The 5,960-nt window shown below is 32.8% G+C and overlaps 1 pseudogene; it reads left to right on the top strand.

Annotated features, from left to right (window-relative positions):
• Window positions 1-5,633: 5,633 nt before the first annotated feature.
• Window positions 5,634-5,733, top strand: LOC138822597 (U6 spliceosomal RNA; annotated as a pseudogene).
• Window positions 5,734-5,960: the final 227 nt, after the last annotated feature.

The following is a 5,960-nucleotide window of genomic DNA, read 5'->3' as shown; positions in this document are numbered from 1 at the left end:
AGCCTGGTCAAGTAGGCGACCAATGAGATTTTCATGCACCCAAATGATTGCAGTCATACCAGACCACAGGCAGGTGGCCAATGAAGTTACACTTTGTCACATAATGGCTGTTTAAACCAGCCTATCACTTTTGGTTTAAATGACTCACGAATTCAATGATAAAGCGGAGCTTGAGGTAAACATACACAAAGGAGTTTAGTGGAGTTGAACATAAGTATGTGAAAAAGGCAGACTGTATATAGTAAACTCGGGATGTAGCCAGCATGCCAGGATGAGCTGGATTACTGGCTATCTGTTTAACTGGTTAGTCCTTAACAGAACAAACATGGGTTAAGTTCTTAAGGGGAGGGGGACCTAGAGGCATTCTTTTCATTCCAAGAACTGGGCTGGTTGAAGCCAAGGATTTTGTTCTTTTTCTATAATCCCTAAAACAAAAACAAAAACTGTAAAGAAGCTGTCCCAGCTCGAGTCTCCTCTCAGGGCCTAGTTCAGTGGGCTTTGAACTGTAATCTTCCAACCTTAGCATCCTGATTATGTATGATAGTTAAAAAAGTATGAATATAAATAATATTTGCAAGAATATCAGTGGAGGAAAAATGATGCAACACAGTTTATTGTGGTGTTCTTTCCAGAACACGGAGGGCATCACATTAGCAGAGGTGCAGTGTATTCTCACAATGGAGATTAGCTATTCTTGATGGGAATTAAGGGAATTTTGAGGTGCACCCTACAAGTTGGAAACTGTTGCTCTAGGATGACTTTATGGCATAAATCTTGTGATTGATGGTCATAGAAATAATAGCTTAATCTGAGAACCAACTGCTACGCTTGAAGAATTAATTATAACATGCTTCATAGTTTTATCCTATACCAGAATGTGGCTCTTTTTCTGTTTACTTCTCAGTCTGTAACACCCCATTGGAAAATGCATCTGTTGCAGAATTACAAAACATGCAAACAGGTAAATTTTGAATCTCTCAGGTACGGAATGTTCAGAATTTGAAAATGAGTAGTTATTAATCATAGGAATTTTGAAGAACACATACATTCTGTCCTCTTAACCACTTATTTACTTTTAAAAGTTATGGGTTTCCATAGAATTAAACTGTTTTCTGTTTTACTATAAGAAAGTACTAAATTTATTCTATTTTCAAAATATTGACAAGTATATTGTGAAAAAATTATCTAGTTGGAAATCATTCAAGTTGATTACCCTCTGATAAAGAAGAGGTAAATAATTCAAATTAGATTCCAAATAATACTTATTTTTAAAAAAAATACTACATAAAGAATAATATTTACAATACCAAAACAGTGAAATTTTATTTCATCAGCTTATTTTATAATTTAATTTTAATGTGAAAATGATGTGTTGTGGGGTTACAGCCATTGTAAGGTAGTGAATACATAACTTTTCAAACTTGTTATGCCCTCTCTAATTTTTCTCACAATTTTTCCTTCACCCCAATATCCCTCACAAGTTGTAATGTACATTTCCAACTTATTGTCTTGTGAGTATTGCTATTGCATTGGTTTGCCCTTTGTCCTTTATTTCACCATTTTGTTGTTCCTGTCCCCTTCCCAAATTAAGGTAAATGTATACACAATACACAGGGTACCAAAATCAAACACAGCAGGGGATAAACCATAGGAGAAAATCTCAAAGAAAATAGAAATCACGTAGTACATCAAAAACAACAACCACAAATAAATATCTCTCCATATCTTGGAGTTCATTTTGCTCAGCATCAACTTATATGGTCATATATACGCATAACAAAGCCACTGGAAAATAATAGTTTCATGGACACTATATCATGAAAACACATGCGAACTGTTTTTGATGGTAAAGGTGGAATTAGGATTGGTGAATTCGCGATTCTGATAAAAGAATTTCAAAAGAGTTTTAAATTTTATGAAAGGTAAATTTTAATTGTTCAAACTTTTTAACAACTTAGCCTATCAAGAAAATTTAAAGTTACCTGGGAAAATAGGCTTTCATGCAAAGAAATCCATGGAGACTTAGCTGAGAGGGAGCAATGTGGGTGAATATGGCTTATTTTCACACTAAACAAACAAATCTCACAAACCTTGCAGTAAATCCTTTAGGTTCCCTTGAGAATTGTCCTTACCCAGGAAATGGACTCTCACTGTGTGAAACAAGGTTGCAGTGGAATTTAAATTCAAAGTTCTTTAAAAACAAAAAAGACATCAAAATTTGTGAATTGTCATTTAATTACCAAACAGTAATTCTCTGAAAAAGAAGGAAAGATATAATTCAAAATCACTTCACTTTATTAAAAGTATGAGAAAAGAGTAGTGAAGAGAAATGAGAGAAACCATAGAGGACTGTTTTCTCTCCAGTGGTGTAATGGGTTCTTGATCTTGTTTCTTCCATTCTATATTCACAAGCTATCAAGTGTGGCTGAGGACTGGAGTAACCACTTCAGACAAAGAATACTCACAGAAGAAAATATTTGCAGCACCTGTAAATGATTTATAACCTTTGACAATCTATTTATATCTGTTCAAAATTCTTCCCTACCCCGAACTGCATTCTTTGAACAGCTTTGTTTGCTTTTCCAAAGACTGCCCTTCATTAACTGCTTAAAATATTGTGAGGTCATATACATACACTATAGAGATTGTTGTTTGGTTGTGATTATTGTGTGTTTTTATTTGTAGTTGTGTTTTTAACTGAATTTCAAAAGGTTGTGCAAGTGTGTTACAATTAAATATGTCCATCAAATGCTCCTGGTTCAGAGTCATTCCTTCTATCAATCTGAACCAACCCTTTCTCCAAGATTTATTTCAGATTTACAACTTCCTTTGTTACTTGTGTACTATAGTATTCTAGCTGTACTTGCCCATTTTCCATTTTTCATTCATTTTATGTCTTTATAATAATTCCTTTCTGGTTTCAACTTCCTGATAGTCATTCTGTTAAACTGTTTAGAATTTGAAAGGTTTATATACATTCCTACATTCCATGGAGTTTCAATCCTGCATGTACTTGAACTGCAATAACAATTTGCAAGACTGGAGACGTGAAGCACCTAGATATGATTTTATTCTCATCTTTTTGGAAGATTAATCTTTAGTCAACAAGAAAGTTTAAAAATCGTTTAGAATTTATACCTAACTACCAGCTTTTATAAATGGCTTTGTACAATGGTGTGTGATTATTTTATTTTACATGGGATGATATTTTCTACTACCTCTAAGTTTTGGAAAAAGAAAAAAACTAATTTTTACTACAGTAGAGGAATATGATAGAAATAGAAGACAGATTTTATGTTTGTCACATCTCTGATGATTAACCATATGCAAAACTTAAAGTCATATTCCTTACTATGTTAGACAGATAGGGAAACCATATGATAAGGCAACACATGATAAGGCAACTATTAGTGACTTTAAAATGTACCTTCTTATGTGAAGAAATTTACTTTATTAGCTAATATTTGGGTTTGAATCATGGAAGGCTGATCTATTTAACACATTTCTGGAAGGCACCTACTGAGCAACGCAAATGGTGGGAGATACTATTTCTACACTTTAATGAATGGTTGAACTTACTTGGCATTTATGCTGGGTAAATAAATCATCTCTATTGTAACTTGATTCCTACACTTGAAACACTTTTAATGTCACTATTATCTACTTGTCAAGTGTTATTTTGGTGAATAACATTTTTAAAAGTTTATTGGAAAAGGAATATACTTTCAGAAGATTAAATGTAGGTTATCATTGGTTTGAGAATGACAACATTTTTATAATACAGAACTAAGTTTTCTTGAAGTACCAGTGTTTTGAAGCACTAAGGATCTTCTCAATTAATGATTTTCTAAATTATATTTGACTTCTAAGTCAAGATTTCCTAGCCTTGGTAGAACAATTATGGATCTATCATTCCAGTAATTATTTTTGGCCTACTTACGCTGGACTGAAATCTTTCATTTATCATTAGGAGAAGGGTATAAAAATAATTTGTGACATTTGTGAATTTGTTTACTCATATGGGCTGGTCATCTGTAAATTGAAAGTTTGAACTACAGTACATTCTCTTATATTTTGTGATCTCATCTTTCATTTTAAGTTGCCTTACATTTCACAATTGCTTACTACTAATTCCTACAAGGAATTGGGGCCCTGAAATATTATAGGAAATTAGAAATTGAGATGGGTCTTCAATTACTTTCCGTTAGCATGTTGCATGGGACAAAGTCAGAAGTCTTGCCCTTGTTATATGATGATGAAATAACTGGGACTTGGTATCCTCAAACCTGTGGGTGCTACAGAAGAATAATAGTTTTTACACATCATATCAGCAAAATTTGGGTATAATCAGTAAGAATGCTTCAAAAATATGGAGAAAAACACTTTGGGTCCAGCGAGTTAACACAATAAACACAGCAGCAGTGTAAAATATCTTATAGATTAGAGGAAAACAATACTGGTTTTTTTTTTACAATGTGAATTCAGAAGACCTAGAACACTTAGAAGGTATCACAAGTTTATAACGAAGACATTGCTTTGATACTTTTTATTCTAATATATATTCTAAACCTAAGTATTTATATTCCAATTTGTTTATGGGAATAAATTTCAATTTATTTGTCAAATTATCAATTAATTCTAGCAATTCTAGAAATTTAAGATCAGCACATAGAAATATAAAATATATAAGTACTTATAATATAGGAAATTGTTATGCATTGTTCTGTTGTGGTTAGGGTATCAATGGCAACTCTGTTTTAAAGTATTATTCCATTATCTCTACCTCAGTTTTTGGTAGAGTTAGACCTAAAACTTTACCATTTGTAAGCCTGGAGGCAAGAGGAAATACTGTGATTAAAACATTAATAATTTAAGCCTAATATCGAGGAGAAACCTATGGACTTCTCCAAGTTTTATGGAAATATTTGGTGATAGAAAGTCAGTAGTGTAAGTTCCTGCCTGGTTGGATGGTAGACAGACCAGGATATTAGGTAATCATGCATACGAACAATTTTTTCACCTTCTTGGCTTTAGCTACTTTTGAAATGATAGGTATAATAAACAATTGTATTTTGATAAAATACCTTCTATTCTGAACAATTCGGTCTGAACTGTTAATCGCTCTATGGACCCTTGTAACTAAGATTAGTTTTGTTCCAGTAAGACAATCTATGCTGTCAGGGTAAGATATTCTGGTTGGTTTGTTTCTACATGGGAGAAGGGTAAAGTGTCAGGAAGACATTTGTGCCAGTGAGACTTCTTTGCGAACTTTTAAGCTGCAGAAGTTTAGAAGTAGCTCTTAAGCAAGACTTCCTTTGAATCCATTAGCTCCACAAAGCTAACTCAGTTGATTAGTGAGTACTTGAAAAGGCATCACCTTTGGACTTAGCTATAAAGACTTCAAAATATGATCAAATTTAAAATGAAAACAACAAAATAGTCATTGACAAAAATTGCAAATGTGAGCAATCGACCAAACAATGTAAGTTTTTCCCACTATACACAGAAATTTAGAGAAATAAGATCAATAGCATTTTAGGAACAATAAGGGCTCCTTGTTACAAATAGGCAACCAAGGATATATGCCTGTATAAAGATTGCATCATTAACTACTTAAATTTAGAGGATACTACATGCTTCAGCAGCAGGCCTAACCAAATGACAACAATACAGAGATTAACATGGCACTTGCAGAAGGATGATAAAAAAGTTCGTGAACTATTCCATATTTTTCATTCTTCAAATGAAAGAAATGAAAAGCAGTTATTAAAAAGTTGATTACAAAAATACAAGTGTAACAATACATGTAATTCATAGAATTAAAGGTTAGTTTGACATCAGTGTATTAAATCTTCACTTTACAAAGGCTCTTACATAGCATAACCTTTACAAAACTTGAAATTAGATAATATTATCATCTTATCCCAAAGAAATAAAATACTATAAGGACCTAGGAAAAA

Source organism: Dipodomys merriami, unplaced genomic scaffold (assembly GCF_024711535.1).
Source record: "Dipodomys merriami isolate MVZ:Mamm:240054 unplaced genomic scaffold, mDipMer1.0.p SCAF_1126, whole genome shotgun sequence".
Lineage (NCBI taxonomy): Eukaryota > Metazoa > Chordata > Mammalia > Rodentia > Heteromyidae > Dipodomys > Dipodomys merriami.
Note: the sequence above shows the minus strand (reverse complement) of the source record. Positions and strands in the feature narration are given on the sequence as shown.